Raw genomic sequence first — 20054 nt, 5'->3', positions numbered from 1 at the left:
TATACTGGAACTTTATATTCTCGACAATTGTTTCTGTTGCTCACTCCAGGCCTGACATGGTTCTTCTTGACTTCGAGAAGCGAACCATGTTCGTTATCGAATCTTCGGCACCAGCTGACAAAAACATTATAGCCAAGGAGAATGAAAAGAAAAAGAGGTATCGAGACCTTAAGGGAGTTGCAACGATTGTACCCGGAATATTCTGTTAAACTGATCGTCCTTATCATCGGCGCTCTTAGAGGTGCCAAGCTTTCACTTGCTAATAGCCTAAAAAGCATCCCTGCGTGTCAACAATATGCTAGAACACTTGCGGGAAAAATGCAGAAGGCGGTTGTCCTTGGGTCGCTTCGTGTTCTTAGGGTGCACGAGGCTTTTGCTGTATCGTCGTATTGATTCCTTTACAGACTGTAACCACCTATCTCACGGTTATGAGACGTGGTTGTGGCTGAAATTTTATCGCGATTTCGCTGGAAGCGGGTGCAATTTTTCAGATTAGCACCCGCTGCTGGCGAAATCCTGCGGTTGTCCTTATGACAAATTTTTAATTATATATATATATACTCGAGCGAAAGGATAGGCCAGCTTCTGATGCCACTTTGAGTAATTCTTGATTTTAACTTTCTCGCTGAATTATCTCTTCGAAATATGAATTTTTTCTTTTTCTAATTAGAATATCCTATTTTCAAACAGTTGTCTTGTCTCTGATATACTAGCCAAGATTATAAACATGAGGAAATTTTAAAAAAATTTTTATTTAAAAAAATTAAATCTAATAGAAAATTAAATAATGTTTCAAAACATTAAATAAATTTCAAAACAAAAACGACAGTGGAACATTGTAAGGCATTTGACATAAGTTACCAACATTTTTTTAAACGTTGCAAAAATCATAATTTTAAAAGATATTTATAAGTTTTGCAACTTTCAAGAGTTTAAAAATATTTTAAAACTTGTAAAGATTTCCGAAACTTTATAAAATATTGTTTAGTAGTTTCACAACTTGTAAAAGATCTAAGTACCTTTTAAATTAACTCAAATTTTTCAAAATATTCAGTAGAGCGGTTTTCATAAAATCGCTGTATACCTGCTCGACGTGCCCTCTTCATTCGACTTCCCTTCACGTCGCTGACTGACCGAGAGCGCCGTGTCGAGCATTGCCTGCGGGGGGCCCTTTTGTCATCATGAGAAATAAGATCTGATAAAATACGGAACATAACTTTTTTATCATTTTGTAATCACCAAGTCAAAAATGTCATATTTGAACTTTACGTTTATTTGCGATTCCAACGATATGTTACTTGCAATCAAAAGATTAAAATTAGAATAAGTTGTCGCAAATTTTAGTTTAGGTTTTGACACTGGCTAGCTAGTATCATGGAATTTCCGTAGTATAGTTGAAAGTGTATCAGTTTATTTTGTCGAAAATACGTGCGTTGTTGATTCAACTGTTGAATTTTGTCACTAGAAAAATCTTTTTTTTTTTGTATTTATCGCTTAAATGATCGTTCTCAGACCGTTTTATACAACGTATTTGTTCAGAACAATATTGCATTGATAATTTTTGAACGTTTTCTTTTAATTGTCATTTATTTATTGTATGAAAGTATGTTTATTTTAAAATATTGAAAAATCGACAATGTTAAAATATATCATTTTTAATTACTTCAAAATTTTTTTTACCTCGAATCAAGTTTTGCTCAATGCATCGATGCTTCAAAATGCGCGCCAATGACTTCGAACCCCATCTGCCGTCGATTGTCTGCACAATAACCTCAAATTTCGTCATTCTGACACTTAAGAGACAGTTGCTGATTGCGCGATATTTTCATCAATATTGCCACTTCAAAATTGTGTCTATAGTCTGGAAAATGGCAAGAGCCAAGGCAAATAACGAAAGAAAAACGTGCTCTGATAGTAATTTTAAGTGAAATTGGCCATTCGCAGCGAAAAATTGCACAAATCATGGGAGTTTCACAGAAAGGAGTCCGTACAACATTGGAGAGATTCGCTGAAAAGTGATAATAGACTTATGCAAGTGTTGAATAAGCGGTCCAGGCTCAAAACAGTGCCAGATATCAGAGCCCGAGATCAATGAAACGCTACCGAAACCGATCTCAGATACAGCGGTCACACGTCGATTGCATGATGTCGGTTTATATGGACGGGTTGCTGCCAGAAAACCATTGCTGCAATCGGTAAACGTCCGTAAACGACTCAAATGGGCAAAAGAACACAAGAACTGGTCTATCGAACAATGGAAACAGGTGTTATGGACCGATGAGTCCAAATTTTAAATTTTCGGTAGCAAACGGCGAATGTACTTCCGCAGAGAATCTAATGAACGGCACGCACCTCAATGTGTAAAGCCAACAATTAAGTTTGGCGGAGGTAGTATGATGGTATGGGGTTATTTCTGCTACGCTGGTGTCGGCACCTTGGTAAAAATCGACGCAAAAATGCAGAAAGAAGACTATCACCGGATACTTCAGCGAAGCGCTATTCCATCTGGCATCGATTTGAAAGGAGAGGGGTTTGTATTTCAGCATGATAACGACCCTAAACATACATGCCCAGAATTTGTAGGGCAACGGTCAAATCGAAAGGCCAACATATTGATAAAAAACGGTTGGATTGATTTTCTCAATTTTTTCGAGAAAAAAACTCAAGAATATCACAAGTAAAAGTTTAGTACTTATTAATAAAATGTTATTCTAAACAAATACGTTGTATGAAACTGTCTGGGAAAGATAATTAAAGCGATAAATACAAAAAAACGACTTTTCTAAGTGAGTCCAAACTTTGGCAAAGCAGTAAATATAATTAAAAATTTGTCATAAGGACAACCGCAGGATTTCGCCGGGAACGGGTGCTAACCTGGAAAATTGCACCCGCTCCCAGCGAAATCGCAGTAAAATTTCAGCCACAACCACGTCTCACGACCGTGAGATAGGTGGTTACAGTCTGAAAAGGAATCAATACGACGATCCTGCAAAAGCCTAGTGCACCCTAAAGACCTGGAGCGACCCAAGGACTACCGCCTTCTGCATTTTTCCCGCAAGTGTTTTAGTATAATGTTGACACGCAGGAATGCTTTTTAGGCCATTAGCAAGTGACAGCTTGGCACCTCCAAGAGCGCTGATTATAAGGACGATTAGTTTAACAGAATATTCCGAGTACAATCGTTGCAACTCCTTTATGAGGTCTCGATACCTCTCTTTCTTTTCATTCTCCTTCTGTTATGAGCAACAGAAACAATTGTGGCGAATACAAAATTCCAGTATATGCGGCACTTCCCATTCTCGACAAGTGACTCGATTTCCCTAGGAGCATTTAGAGGAGCGGTATTAAGGTTAATGCCATGAGAGTGACAGAGATGGTAATAAAGCACTCTTAGTGCACGCCTCTCTTAGCGTCAGATAGTATCCGTATTCTCTCAACAATATGGTGTTTGATGATCAGCAGCTTTGACTTGTTAAGTGTGTGATAACGAGTCCGGAGTTCACGCGCGAACTTTCGAACCTTGGCGGTAAAATTCCTGCCAGATGTGATGTAGTCAGTCACACACTGAATGCGGGACGCGTACTGTCTTGCCCAGCCTATCTTTATGGCAAGTTGATGCATTCGTCTTTTGGTCTTATGATCAGCCGTTGCTTTTGTTTTACGTTTCGCATCGGACAAAGCTCTCGCTACATTATACACACAATAATTGATAGCCCAGAGGTCGGATTCTCCGGAAAAATGTCCACGAAGCTCGTCATCCATTTCAGCCAGATCTTTAGGCTTGAGAGAAACCTTGGTGTTGATATTTCTCCGGGTCGTAAAGCATCGCTCTTCATCTATTGGATGTCTGCCCGCGGTTGGTCTTAGTGTCGTCTCTCTGTCTCTGTTGCCAGCTTGTTCTAGCCGCGGTAGAGTAGGCGTTCCCCTTACATAGCCCCTTTTACGGAGTAGTTCAGCATGGTTTCGCAGACGTTGCTGCGAAAAGTGCGATAGCTCCGGGTGTTTCTCGCACCACAGAGCATGCAGCCGTGCCATGTAACCCCGTTCAGGGGCAACACTCGCATCGTAGCACTCTAGCAAGTCGTGATTCAGTCGCTCCGTCCACCCAAAGGTTGCGAGATCCCGCTGATCAATCGCATTGAATCCATTTTCATTGGCTCCCCCAGCTCTAGATTGGTCGGAATTGTTGGCCGACCCATTGTCGGGAGCCTGCGCGTTCTGTTGTTTTCAACCGCACTTACTACAACTATGTTTGGTGTTGTCATTGTTGTTCCCACGAGAAGCTAGGGAAAGGGGTTCGTCCATCCTTGTAGAGCCCCGCATGCAAGGATAAGGCTGCGTACTCTGAGAGGTCGCCCGGTATCTCAGAGTCACCGTTCTAGACACCTCACCCAAGTGCCATTCAGCTTTCGGCACGGTTTTCACATCTCCGCTTGGGGGTTAATTCCTTCGCGACTGCCTATTTATTTTTGTAACCATATTTAGCAGAAACCCTTGGTACAGGGACCCTCTATCCGCAACCCGAGGACGCGTTCGGTGGCTTTGTCATGGGCCCTTCGGTTTGATTCTAGAGGAATCACAACCGAATATATATATATATAAAACTACTAACAGCAACTACATCCATCTCTAGGGATTGTCGAACGATATACTAAGGAAAGTGGAATGGAACTTGGGTTAGACAAATGCGCCAAGATTTGTTTGAAGCGAGGAAAACTTACCATAATGGGGCTGAAGAGACTTATACATACCTGGGCGTGCCACAGAGCCGCATTCAGGATGTGACATCTATAACGGATACTCTCCGAAACAGACACAAACGTCTCATCCGGCAGATTTGGTCTTCTGAACTGTCGGCGAGGAACAAAGTACCTGCAAAGAACATGCTTGCCGTCCCAGTAGTACTCTATTCATTTGAAGTGGTTCCATGAACGAAGAACGAGCTCAGATCCCTTGATATCGGGACACGAAAGGTTATGGCCAGGAACAAAATCATGCATCTTAATTCTTCTGTTCCGCGACTCTACATTTCACGCCGTCAAGGTGGTCGCGGAATATTCTATCTTGAATGTCTTAACAACAGCATTATTCTGGGTACAGTACATAGAGTCACAAATGGAAGAGAATCTCTTCTTAAAATGGTCAGGAAACACAAAGATGTGGGGAAAGGAGTATTTCTGTACACAGCAGCGGAGGAGGCTGCTGAAACACTTAGACTTAACTTCAGTATTAGGGGTGAGCAAAATGCATCAAATCTTATCTATCCCGAGTACTAACTCCTGAAAGCCCGGATTAAGAAAGCACAAGAGAAAAACTTTCGTGAACAGCTCCTCGATAAGAGGATGCATGGAGGGTTTGATTTCGGCATGCCAAGTTGGTGTCATTTACATCTTAACATACCGTCGCCACATTTTAAGCCAATATATTGCAGATAATAGCTGCAGGGTGTGCCATGCACACCCCGAGCATTTAGCTCACATACTATCTAGTTGTCCAACTCATGCGAGAACGGCCTACATCCAGAGGCACAATGCGGTACTAAGAGTGCTTTATTACCATCTCTAACACTCTTAAGGCATTAACCTTAATATCGCTCCTCTAAATGCATCAAGGGAAATCGAGTCAATTGTCGAGAATGAGAAGTGTCGCATAAACTGGAACTTTATATTCTCGACAATTGTTTCTGTTACACATTCGAGGCCTGACATGGTTCTTCTTGACTTCGAGAAGCGAACCATGTTCTTTATCGAATTTTCGGCACTAGCTAACAAAAACATCATAGTCAAGGAGAATGAAAAGAAAGAGAGGTATAGAGACCTTATAGGGGAGTTGCAACGATTCTACCCAGAATATTCTGTTGAACTAATCGTCCTTATCATCGGCGCTCTTGGAGGCATACCTTCATGTCAACAATAAGCTAAAACACTTGCGGGAAAAATGCTTCAAGATTTATTTCTTTAAATATCGAGAATTTTTCTATGTCCTAAAGACAAAATTGAACTTTGACGAAAAACGTCCAAATTTTATTATCAAGAATTTTTCTATGTCCGAAAAAGGACAGTATTGAACTCAGGCGAAAAACGACAGATTTTATAAATTGAAAATTTTCTTCGTCCTACGGACTCTAAATCATACTTAGACGAAAAACGTCAAAATTTTATTTTTGGAGAAAATCTTAGATATCATGGTAAAGTGCCACTTAGCTACTGAAATATTGTCAAAGATAGAGTTTTACAAAGCAACCGAAGAGCAAGGCATGGTATACCCATTAACCTTGGTCAAGTAAGTTGGATTCTGAAATATAGAAACTTGTTTCGAGAACCTTAAATCTTTATGGCCAGACGGGAGTATAGCTCTCTAAATCTGGTCAAGAAAAGTTGTAAATCTCGGTACGAGACACGAGAATATTTCTAAGGAGCCCGAGTCCAAGAGACTTTCCTTTTCGAAATAAAATAATTGTTGTGGCAGTACCTATAAAACTAGAAATATCCAGATATTGATAAATCTGTGAGCATTTCATTGCCTTCCCTCGTCCTAATCCTTGCAATCAGGTAGGCGAGCGCCTTAAGTCCGAGAGCGACTCGACTCAGGTCAATTATGCAAATAGCGTGCGAACACGGTCTTAGTGGACAGGTGACACCTCTTGCCTTGCGTGAGGACACCATAATAAAAGCAAAGTGCGACATTTTAATGAGTTGAAATTGTGCCTCTTTTGTTGGAAAATAAAACGATTATATATGATTATCGCGGATTACTAAAATAGTAAATTTAGAAAAAGGGTCTCTAGCGTAGGCACCTGTATGCGAATAAAGTTCAGTGAACTTCGAAAAGTTAGAATTGAAAAATAGCGAGCGATTATATTTTAGGGTTGAATTTTCCTTTTCAATATAAATAATTATTTGGCTACGGCATATATGAATATTATTAATCTCTAAATACTTATAAACCGATATTTTACGTGTACTGCGATATCAATCAAAGAGATGTTTTTAAATAAATAGATTTAGCTCAGAGCAAATATAATTTATAAAATAGAGTAGGATAATTTTACTAATAAAATTTTGTACCACAAAGCACAAAATCTCATTCCCCCTCCATGCGCAACCACAATCTTTAATAAAATTAACAACAACAATTTAATTTGTTATATAAGTTAAATATGGCTAAAACCCGCGAATCGTAACATAATACTTTAATAAATACTTTTATGAATACTTCTATAAATTTATTATAAAATTTATAATTACTTTTATAAATTCGTTATTTTATAATATTTGTTGCGTAATAAACTATTTGATTTTCCGAGGTTAAAGCTCAAATATGAAATGATCTTTGCAACAATCTACTTTTGACGTTAAAGATGTTGTAGGACACGCGTCACACCCAACAATTTTGTATCATTTTTTTCTTTACTTACCTTTGAGTATACACATAAATAACGAGGCATGTCCCATTATGTCTTGAGCATTTGGTTTATATACTTTGAGGCAGACATTTTCTACTGAGTCTTTTCGCTTGAAAATTTGTACTTGGGAGTGTTCGGGGTTTTTGAAATCCCAAAAATTTGGTGTCTTCTGTACATAACCTCAAAAGTAGCCATAAACGCCATTTTTGGGTACATAACCTCAAATATCTTAAAGTTCTGATGTGATGGGCCAATTCTAACCTCGGATTCAGATTCCACGTAAAAAATTACTCCGGAAATGACCCTCCACTTTCCAACAACTGACATGACCCCATTATTTGCAGGCCTGTGTTATTTTTGCTAAATCTAATTTATTATTAAGTCACGCCTGACGAAAAATGGACAAACAGTTAAAAATTGCAGGAAAAATGCGCAAAATTCTACCAACTCATCAAAGATTAACAATTAACAAGATTAACAATCATAATAAATTGTTTTAACAATTATTTTTTTTAAACAACGTTTTAACCGTAATCAGATGTTAATTCTATTTTTGTATTTGTGGGCTCACAGCTACGCAGCTATTCATTCTACTAACCGAGTTTTCTTAAGCAAAAATAGACCATAAAAGGAGGAAAATTTCCAAAATTGATTGGGTACAACCAGGTATACGGATTATAGACAAAGATGTACAAGGTTCGTACTTAATTCTAGAAGAATGGTTTACAGGTTTTCCCAGCATTTAAATGAAAGGTTTAAACTTTAAAGGCCTTATATTAATATGGGTGGTTTGAAAGCGGATGCCTTAAATATCTGGGTCATATATCGCTTAAACTTGAGACTATGTTGTAGAACCGTTTGCAGTATAATATTTAGGAATTTGCAATCGTGTATGTTACATTGAAATATTGAGTAATTATATTACTATTTTCTTATATTTTATTTGATAATTGTACACTTTAAGGCAGTATTTTGTGTGTTCATATCAGTTATATTTTTTAAACTATTTGTTTCTAATTTCAAGACAAAAGAGCTACCATTCATTCAAATCGTACAATTAAAAATAATACTGTGAAAAATACTGTAAAAAATTTTGTGCCTTCTGTACATAACCTCAAAAGTAGACAAAAACGCCATTTTTTGGGTACATAACCTCGAATATCTTAAAATCCTGACGTGATGGAACAAATCTGTCCGCGGATTCGGATCCTACATAAAAAATTACTTCGGAAATGACCCTCCACTTCCCAACAACTGACATGACTCCATTATTTGCAAGCCTGTGTAATTTTCCTGGATTTTTGACAGAGATTTTCGTGCATTTAGGCACAAAATGCCAATAATATCGCTGTTTTTTTGCATTTTCACGAAAAAAACGTGGATCGCCCGACTTATATTTATAAGTATTTGACAGCATGGTACGCTACATCAAAATGTCGGAATGGTATCGACAGAAATAGGAATTTTAAATGTGCACAAAATTTGCTTTTTCCAATATAAATTCAAAAAAGTTTTCTTTGTACAATATACTGGTATTATGAGTGATTTTAGAGCAAATACTTTAATATGCAAAGAATAAACAAAACAAAATAGTGGATGACCCTATTGTCAAAAATCTTCAAATGCTGAATGATGAGTTTTGTCATCATTCATGTCACATTCTGCAGAATTTTTTAATGGACATGTATAACGACAATGAAAAACTGTTCAAATATCTGAAAGAAATTTTTCCTCTCTCAACAATTGTATTTCCTATAAACTGCGAACCCTATGATTCAAAATCGGATCGATTACTAATCTGTCAATGGACCCGACAATGACCGATATACAGTGTACGGGATCCTGGAAAAGATGATCACACTAGTTTATAACATAAACGATGAGTAATCATATTATTTTATTTTATTAATTTCAAACGATAGTAAAAATTGTTCTGGTTCCGAGTTTGAATTATATTTCAGATACGGAGTTTAATCAAGGACGTTTTAATATTTTTGAAAAGTCAAATTTTTCGAAACATTTGAAGAGAAGAGTGAGCAACTTTGTCAAATGACATATATTGAAAATCAATTCGTACCTTTAATTCTCATGAAAACATTTCTTTAGCTCGCGTATCACGTGATAGGTTAAAAAGTTGTTAAAAGGTTTAGGGGCATTACAAAAATTCCACAAATTCATATGAAAATTTCGGTTTCTGATTTTCAATTTGCTCATACGCAGGAACATGCCTGAATGGTTCTGTTTTAGCTGAGATGTTCAATTAAAAAATACTTCAATTCATTAGAGCCAACCATGACTGATACACAATGTATGGGAACCTGAAACGATCGTCACACCAGCTTATAAATGAAACGATTTTATGCAAATGACCTTGTTATTAATACTGTTCGTTAACCGCTGCCGACCGATAAACCTAGAAATATAAGTGTTGGCGATTTTGAGAATAGACACAAGATGAGCAATGAGTCAAGATTTCACTTATTTGAATATTTACGTATCTTTATTCTAAGTTCTGACATTCGCAGAAACCATGAAAAAATTATCACAATTTTATAGATCACTCACTAACATTCTTTGTGAATTTACATATGAAGTGATCCATGGAACAATTAAAAATGTTTATTATTACCCGAGTTATTCTAGGTTTAATAAAACTGAAATTTCAACGTTTATCAAAACATCTCCTTAAAGTATTATCAAGCAAAATATAGCAAATGCTCAATGCCGATTTTTTTCATCTTTTATTTTACTTTTCTAAACATTTTTTAAAAGGACACGTATAAAGACAATGAAAAATGCCTTAAATATCTAAAAGAAATTCTTGCTATCTCGACGGTTGTACTTCCTCTGTGTGATTTAAAATCGGATTGATTACTAATTAAACGATCCAACAATTTTACCTGTGTGAAGTTTAATCGTAATATGATAGCCTCGTTCTTTGAGATTACAATGTACATGTCTAGAGACTGTATTTTTTAATTTTATTTTACGTAATTTAATTGCAAAACAACCTCAATTACAATATCTACTTGAAAAGTACAGAAAGGTTAAACAATATAAACTCCAACGATATTAACAATTATATGCTTGTCCATTTCTCAATGTATTTAACGCAAACTTCTTCCTATTGGTATGTACTAATTGATTATAAAATTTTGCGAAACATTGCGATGTAGATGACCAGCCAGCCGTTCTCCTTATAGTACTTAAATCTATGCCTCTTTGAAAGGCGGAAGAGGCAGATGCATGTCTCGTAGAATGAACCGTATGTATCGTTGTTTGTACATTGCCTTTATGGAATACAGTTGTTATCCACCCACTAATAGTTTGAGTAGTTACAGGCGCGAATGGTGTTTTAACGAAAATTAATAGTTTTTTAAAGTCGTTTCTGAAATCCTTAGTTTTATCCAAATATGGCAATATAGTTTTCACGACGCATAGGTTAAGATTTTCTCTGAAACACGACAGTATTAGATTCGGTGGAAGACTTGCAAGCTTAGAAGTTTTTACAAGGTCTGCTATTTTTATCTCAGTACCTGTAATAGCTTTCGAAACGTTATCAATATTGATTAATGATAGTGTGTCAAGGTCCGATGAGATGTAGCAAAAGCTAGGATAAACACTGTCCGTAATCTTTGACAATTTTAAACATTCTAAAGAATATAACTCCTACAAAATCTAAAACAGGGCCAGCATCCCATGTACTGTCATACTTTGGCCTTTATGCTCTTAATTTAAAAACGCCTATAAAGAATCTATTTAGTATAGAAGAATTCGATATACCTTCTCTTAAAATAAAAGAAATAGTCGATCTAGAAGAATTGAATGATCTGTATGACGCTCCGCTATGAAGTTTATAACTTAAGGAAGGACTTAATCTTCATTTTCTGTATATAGATCGTATGTCTTTCCTTGAGAGTAATACCACCTTTCCGTCAAAAGTCCATTATATTGCTTAATAGTATTTTCCGATAACGATAACGAACTCTTTCCCATCCCTTTTCATCTGGCCACGTCTCCATCATTATTACTACATCTCATTGTGTCAAATTTCTCATAAACTTTCTACCCTTTCTTTCCAATCCTGCTATATTCCAGCAGCATATCCTCCATTCTTCCCTACATTCGTTTCTCGTCTCGTTTTATTCTTGCTATTTTTATTTTCATATCTTCCGTTCCTTCTTCTCCTAATAACATTCTCTTCTCTCTTCCCTTCCTACACTTCTCACTTCTTCTATCTCTACCTTAGCATCAATCCTTTTTCCTACTTCTTTCACTCCTTTTTGATGTATGAGGGTGGAAGCCTAGGAGGTGAGTAGGGTTGTGAAGGGCGAATTGGGGGGTTAAAAACTAATTTTAATTGTAGTTATGGGGTGGGATTTGGCTAAATAGGGAAAGTGAGGTTAAGTTGGGAAGGGAGGAGGGTAGTTTCGTGGTCGATAGTTTAGGCCTTCATGGTGGACAAGGGTATTTTTCGTTGTGCTGGGGGATGTTAGCGGAGAGAAAAGGGTATCTGCAGGGGCTGTGAAGGGTGGAATACTGCAAAGAAAGGGAAATTTTGGGGCGGTAAGCGACAACAGCTTTGAGATTCATCTGTTGGTTGCAGTAAGTACTTTTCGCATAGATAGGTCACAGTTACCTGTGGTAGAGCGGGAGGGGGTCAGCGAGAGTACCGGCAGTACTGGTAATGAATTCCAGGGGGAAGAAATTTCCATCAGGCCAGGACGACCAGCTGTGCGTGGTCCGGTGTCGAATGGCGCGTCAGGGAGAGGGAAAAAGTGGAACGAAGGAAGCGACAAGGCGAGGGAGAGAGCGTCTAGCGCAGTTGTGGGGAGACGATCTCTTGAAAAAGAAAACTGACAGCAGAGAAAGTCCGGAGAAAGGTGCGCTAGAAAGTCCGGTTAAAAAAGCATACGGACATGCAGTTCCCCTGCCCCCCTAAGAATAGATGGGCAGCTGGAGAATGAGGCTCTTTTGATGCTGATAGGCGAGGTCAGAGGGTTGAGGGAAAACGCAAAGGGGTCTATGAAGCAGATGCAAAATGTGAGGCGGGACTTAAGAGTAATAGATGGTAAATGGGAAAAGAAGGTAAAACAGCTAAAGATAATGAAAAGGTTGAGAAGATATTTGGACAAAAAAAGGTTAGAGTTAAATGCGGAAAAGTCGAAGGTTATCGTATTCAGGAAAGGAGGCGGGAGATAAAGGGAGTGGAAGTGGAAGGAAAAGGCGGTACAGGAAGTGAAAGATTTTGTGCACCTTGGCTTCCTGTTTCGGAAGAATGAGGGAGTAGATAGACATGTGTGTGAAGTAGGCACTGGGGTTGGCAAGGAATACGCCGAACTATATTGTCAGGAGGGAGACAGGAAGAACGAGTTTAGGGATTATAATGGGGAGTCGAGCGTCTAAATATGAGGATAAATTTTTGGAAGAGGGGGGGAAGTGAGCAAGTTGGAGGGAGTGTTAGTAGGAGAAGTAGAACAGACGTAGGGGTGAGAATTTGGAGGTGGAAAGGGAAAGGAATTTTAGAACGAATGGATTTCAGATGGATGAAGTTAGAAGGATGCACGAGGAAGGAAGATATATGAGATAGTTAAAAAGAATGGCAAAGAGAGAGAGAAGGCAGTAGGGAAGGAGACAATAAGCGAGGATGAGATGGTTGGAGGAGTGTGAAGAGGTGGAAATGAGTGGGATAAGCATAGAGATATTTTTGCATGGAAGTTGTGGGGGGGGGGGCAAAAGGGCAGTAGCCTACGTGAAGGAGATGTTGGGTAAGATGGAGAAGGAACTAGGAAGAGGAATTGAGAAGTTAAAATTGTAAATAGGAGAGGAAGTAGGTGTAAGAAAATTGTAAATGTTGTAAATAGTAGATAAGTATAAGATATTAGCCGCGGAGACGGAGGCTGGCAATGCGAGGAAAAAGCATGAAAGTAACAATATGCGTGAGAGGTGACGAAGGCTAGACTATAAAAGCGAGCGGCTTAGAGATAATGTGTGGATTATTAATTTTTTAAGACTAGCTGGCCGATAAATAAATGGTTATCTTTTCTATTCTTTGTTCTATTTTTTCAGCCTTTCCCTGTCCGTATTATCACTCTCCTCTCCTTTAAAATAGCGGTTCGAGCGGTCTATTTTCTTTATCCTATATTTACGTCTCACTACCGTGAGGTGGGTGGTTAGTCTGTAACGGAATCAATACGACGACCCGGCAAAAGTTTCGTGCACGATAATAATACGGAGCGACCCAAGAACTACCGCCTTCTGCATTTTTCCCGCAAGTGTTTTAGCATATTTTTGACACGCAGGGAGGCTTTTCAGGCTATTAACGAGTGAATGCTTGGCACCTTCAAGAACGCCGATGATAAGGACGATTAGTTTAACAGAATATTCCGGGTGCAATCGTTGCTTCTCCCTTATAAGGTCTCTATACCTCTCTTTCTTTTCATTCACCTTGGCTATAATGTTCTTGTCAGCTGGTGCCGAAAATTCGATAACGAACATGGTTCGCTTCTCGCAGTCAGTAAGAACCATGTCAAGAGCGATATTAAGGTAAATGCCGTGAGAATGACAGAGATGAGTTGGACAACTAGATAGTATGTGAGCTAAATGCTCGGGGTGTGCATGGCACGCTCTGCAGCTATCATCGGGAATGTCTTGGCTCAAAATGTGGCGACCGTATGTTAAGGTGGAAATGACACCGGCTTGGCATGCCAAAATGAAACCCTCCGTACCATTTTAAGAATAGGGTCTTTTCCATTTGCGACTCTATGCGCTGTACCCAGAATAATTATATTGTGAAGACATTCAAGACTCAATATTCCGCGACCACCTTGACGGCGTGAGATGTACAGTCGTGGGACAGACGACTTAAGATGCATGCCTTTGTTCATGTGCATAACCTTTCATGTCCCGATATAAACGGATCTGAGTTCGTTCTTCGTCCAAGGAACCACTCCAAATGAATAGAATACTACCGGGACCGCAAGCATGTTCGTTGTAGATACTTTGTTTCTCGCCGACAGTTTGGAAGACCAAATCTGCCGCATGAGACGTTTGTATCTGCTTCGGAGAGTATCCTTTATAGATGTCACATTCTGAATGCGGTTGTGTGGCACGCCCCGTTATGCATAAGTCTCTCCAGCCAAAGGTGTCGAATAACGCTTCTATCGACGAGCTTAGGGACTTTAGGGATGCCATTAAGTTTTCCTCGCTCAAATAAACCTTGGCGCATTTGTCTAACCCAAATTCCATTCCAATTTCCTTAGTATATCGTTCGACAATCCCCACATCTAGATACAGTTGCTCTCTGTTTTTAGCATAGATCTTAAGGTCGTCCATGTAAAATACATGAGTGACCTTGTACTTTCGATCTGCAGGTTTGCCGCACAAGTACCCGTCGGAATGGCGAAGTGCTAGAGATAGTGGCAATACTGTAAGGCCAAAGAGGAGTGGGCTCATGGTGTCGCCCTGAAACACATCTCTCGGAAAGGTGACCTTGTTAGTTGTCGCGCGATTTTTTCCAGACGAGGTAGTAAATCTGGTTTTCCAAAGCGGCTGCATCTTTCCAGACACGAAGCTCGTCATCCATTTCAGCCAGATCTTTAGGCTTGAGAGGAGCCTTGGTGTTGATGTTTCTCCGGGTCGTAAAGCATCGCTCTTCCTCTATTGGATGCCTGCCCGCGGTTAGTCTTAGTGTCGCCTCTCTTTCTCTGTTGCCGGCTTGTTCTAGCTGTGATAGAGTAGGCGTTCCGCTTACATAGCCCGTTTTTCGGATTAGTTCAGCATGGTTTCGCAGACAGTGCTGCGAAAAGTGCGATAGCTCCGGGTGTTTCTCGCACCACAGAGCATGCAGCCGTGCCATGTAACCCCGTTCAGGGGCCACACTCGCATCGTAGCACTCTAGCAAGTCGTGATTCAGTCGCTCCGTCCACCCAAAGGTCGCGAGATCCCGCCGATCCATCGCATTGGATCCATTTTCATTGGCTCCCCCAGCTCTAGATTGGTCGGCATTGTTGGCCGACCCATTGTCGGGAGCCCTGCGCATTCTGTTGTTTTGAACCGCACTTACTACATCTATGTTTGGTGTTGTCATTGTTGCTCCCACGAGAAGATCGGGAAAGGGGTTCGTCCATCCTTGTAGAGCCCCGCATGAAAGGATAAGGCTACGTACTCTGAGAGGTCGCCCGGTATCCCAGAGTCACCGTTCTAGACACCTCACCCAGGTGCCATTCAGCTTTCGGCACGGTTTTCACACCTCCGCTTGGGGGTTAATTCCTTCGGGACCACCCCTGGACAATTGTCCGCGACTGCCTATTCATTTTTGTAACCATATTCAGCAGAAACCCTTGGTACAAGGACCCTCTATCCGCAACCCGAGGACGCGTTCGGTGGCTTTGTCATAGGCCCTTCGGTTTGATTCTAGAGGAATCAAAACCGAACAAGCATGCATTTGAAGTCTTCTGTTCCGCGACAGTACATCGCACGCCATCAAGGTGGTCTCGGAATACTGAGTCTTGAATGTCTTCAAAACAAGATTATTCTGGGTACAGCACATAGAGTCACAAGTGGAAGAGACCCTCTTCTTAAAATGGTCAGGAATCACGAAGAAGTGGGCAAAGGAGCGTTTCTGTACAAAGCAGCGGAGGAGGTTGCTGAAACACTCGGACTTAACTTCGGTATTAGGGGTGATCAAAATGCATCAAATCTTATCTATCTCGAGTACTCACTCCTGATAGCCCGGATTCAGAAAGCACAAGAGAAAAAATTTCGTGAAAAGCTCTTGGATAAGGGGATGCACGGTATCTTCCACAGAAATGTGGAGAATCAGCCAATGTCGTGTGAGCTAACGTTTGCTTTCCTTAAATCGCCCGGATTGAAGTCTGGTACGGAGAGTTTCATTTTGGCATGCGAAGACGGTGACATTTCCACCTTAACATACCGTCGCCACATTTTGAGCCAAGACATTCCCGATGATAGCTGCAGGGCGATCCATGCACACCCCGAGCATTCAGCTCACATACCATCTAGTTGTCCAACTCATGCGGGAACGACCTATTTCCAAAGGCACTATGCGGTGCTAAGAGTGCTTTATCACCATCTCTGTCACTCTTACGGCATTAATCTCAATATCCCTCCTCTAAACACACTCGAGGCCAGACATCGTTCTTCTTGACTTGGAGAAGCGAACCATGTTCGTTATCGAATTTTTGGCACCAGCTGACAAAAACATCATAGCCAAGGAGAAACTAATCGTTAAACGGTTAAATTAATCATCCTTATCATCAGCGCTCATGGAGGTGCCAAGGTTTCATCCGTTAATAGCCTGGAAAGCATCCCTGCGTGCCAACAATATGCTAAAACACTTGCGTGAAAAATGCAGAAGGCGGTAGTCCTTGAATCACTCCGTGTTCTCAGGGTGCACGAAACTTTTGCCGGATCGTCGTATTGATTTCGTTACAGACTGTAACAACCTATCTCACTGTCGTAAGACGTGGTTGTGGCTGAAATTTTACCGCGATTTCGCTGGGATACTCGTAAGCTGTTGTGATACGGTGAGAAAAAAGATTCAAAATGAGTCCAAGAACAGTGAAAAACGTTTACTATTTGAGGACGTATAATTAAAGCGATAAATACAAAAAAAAGATTTTTCTAAGTGAGCCCGAACGTTTGACCAGTAGTGTAGGATGAAAAAGTTGGAATTTCAGCTTATTATTTACTTTTTAATCTCTCCTGTATTACTAAATATTTTATAATGTTTTTTGGATCATTTCGATGCCAGATTTACTTTGAATATCAGTAAATTATCATAAAAAATATTATAATCGTTACATAAATTGTGCCAAATTCAAAACTAGAAACAGAGTCTTAAAATATACAATATAATTCATTTGTTATCTCTTTTATAAATTATTTTACAGATTTATATTTCACGAGGCTTTGTTCGAAATTCTGAAATTCGCAGGATACAAAAAAAATTCTAATTTTATAGATAACTTAATGACATTTCTGGTAATTTTACCTTTAAAATGTTCCAAGCAATAATAAAAAAATGTGCATAACTACAGGAGATATCTTATATTTGAAAGTTGGCCCAAACTTCCCATATTGTTATCTTTATCTTGTTACAGCTAGCTTGCCATAGAGTTATGGTAAAAGCGCTACGCAAACTCTACTGCGTCAAACCAAGTTGCAGGCATCTGTTTAAATTATCGATGTATACATTCATATTGATAAGTTACAGCGATCTTGCAGAATTTGACTGTGGCTCTTTTTTTTAACATTTATTTAATCTTTAAACATTTTAATTATTTCAACAATTTTCATAAAGATATTCAACTAAGAATGTCTATCAGGTGGCACTTTTCTATGTTGATTTGTAAATTTACAAGAACTGTTAATTATTTGAATAATTTAGAATAAAAGATAAAGAGTTTGGACTTTTTTCCACGAATGAGCTCCGAAGAATCTATTCTATTATTCTTTTGTAAACTTACAAGAACTATTAATTATGTAAACAATTTCGATTAAAAATTAAAAGTTCTGTTTTCTTTCTACGGATAAATTTTGTTTAGGTAGTCAATTAAGCATGTTTATCCGATGACTCCTTTCTATGTTTCTTTGTAAATTTATAAGAAATATTAATTATTTATACAATTTAAATTAAAAAATTAAGAATTCACCCTGTTTTTTCTACGTGTGAATTTATTTACGGAGTGAATTAAGAATGTCTGCCCGATAAATTATTTCTATGTTGCTTTGTAAATTTGCAAGAACTATTAATTATTTAAACTATTTCGATTTAAAAATTTAGAGTTAGGCCTTTTTCTACTAGTCAATTTGTTTACGGAGTCCACTAAGAATCCCTATCCAATGACTCTTTTTTTATGTTGCTTTGTAAATTCACAGGCAATATTAATGATTTAAACAATTTAGGTTTAAAAATTAAGAGCTTAATGTTCTTTCTAAGAACAAGCTCAATTTTTTCAGAATTAACTGAGAATATCTTTCTGATGATTTTTTTCTATGATGCTTTGAAAATGTACAAGAATTATTCATGATTTAAACAATGTTTATCAACATATTTATAGCTTGGCTATTTTTCAAGGCATAGGTGCAATTTTTTGTATGGATTAAACTAAGCATATCTTTCCGATTACTTTTTTCTGTATTACTTTATAAAGTCCCAAGTATTTTTTTTAAGTTTTATGAGAAAATTGAGAGTTTAGCTATATTTACACTAATATTTTCAATTTGTTATGGAGTAAATTATTAAAATATTAAGAAGGGTGAGTGAATGCAAAGGTGTAAAGTGTGAAATTGAGTGGTTTCAAGTGGAGTTTTGAAGCGTGCAAAGTTTTGGACGGTTTGAGTAGGAAAAATAATTGTTGAGTAAGGGGGGCAAGAGTTAGGCCATTAAAACTGGAAACGTCACCCAGATTTAGGTAAGGTAGGATGCCAGCGACGCGAAGTTCCCAAAATGGCGCTAGAGGGGAACAACTACTGGATGATCGCACAGAACATCAAGTAGTAGTAGCAACAAGAGCTGACGTTCCTGAAAGTGTGCGCAATAGGGGGAAGGGGGACGTTGATCGCAGTGACAACAGCGGTGAGGAAAGTTTCAAGAAACCGATCAGGGAGGGTATGGTAGCACGGAGAAAAATGGATGTTCAACCGTATCATCTAGATGTTCAGGATTAACATATTTTATGTTTTAACTATAGGGCAGCAATGTAGATGTTCAAAGTTAACATCTCTGGATATTAAATAGTGAGATGTTACTAACATCCAAAATGTTCAACTGAAATATCCGAGATATTCCATGTATATGTATCTGTAAATATTTGAGGAGTTTACTTATTTCTGGTCATTTAAGAAATGAATTGATAACTTACTTATGAATTTCAAACTAAACTTTAATGTTCGTACGTGAACCAAAAACAGATGAAAGATATGAAATGTCGGTAATATGATACACTGACTTAATTTGATGTTATATTTAATATTTTCAATTTAAAATAAAAAATGGGTAAGTAAGCGGAGAACGAATGATCTGTAATCTGCATTTAAAATTCCATCTATTTTAGGTTACTTAACTCAAATTTTATTTTAAATTGATAAACATTGAGTTGAACTTCAACTGAAAATTAAGATCATACTTCCCTCGTGTATATAGTCGAAAGCCATTGTCCAGTTTAATTAAGGATAGCTAATTTTGATTCTTTGGAAATGTTCCAAAATTTTAATATTCCATAATTGTAATATCTGAATGTGCTTCAGTTTAATATAAAAGTGTTTCTACGCCTAACATTTTAAAAATATAGTAGATATTTGTAATGAATATCTGAATGTTAGGTGGGACAATGCTACCCTTTGAATATCAAGATTTAAAAATCCATTTTTCTCCGTGAAGGAACTATCCACAGAAACAGATGCATATAGCTGGTGAATTTTGGACATTTTAATTTAATGGAACGATAGAAGAAACTTAATAGAAGTTCATTTTTCTTTTAAAAAATCAATATTTTTACGTTTCCTACAGCTTGGTCACAGTTCTTGAAATATTAACAAGAAAATGTTGAAAATACTAAGTGTGACCTAATAAGAATAATGACACAGTTTTTTAGTGGCCGTTTATAAAAGTATTTGTGGATTA

The 20054-nt window shown here is 38.3% G+C and overlaps 1 protein-coding gene across 5 annotated transcripts in view; it reads left to right on the top strand.

Annotated features, from left to right (window-relative positions):
• LOC117167940 (tax1-binding protein 3 homolog) overlaps positions 1–20054 on the top strand; it is a 212299-nt gene that overhangs the window by 87507 nt on the left and 104738 nt on the right. The gene's annotated exons all lie outside the window — the stretch shown is intronic.

Source organism: Belonocnema kinseyi, chromosome 2, assembly GCF_010883055.1.
Source record: "Belonocnema kinseyi isolate 2016_QV_RU_SX_M_011 chromosome 2, B_treatae_v1, whole genome shotgun sequence".
Lineage (NCBI taxonomy): Eukaryota > Metazoa > Arthropoda > Insecta > Hymenoptera > Cynipidae > Belonocnema > Belonocnema kinseyi.
Note: the sequence above shows the minus strand (reverse complement) of the source record. Positions and strands in the feature narration are given on the sequence as shown.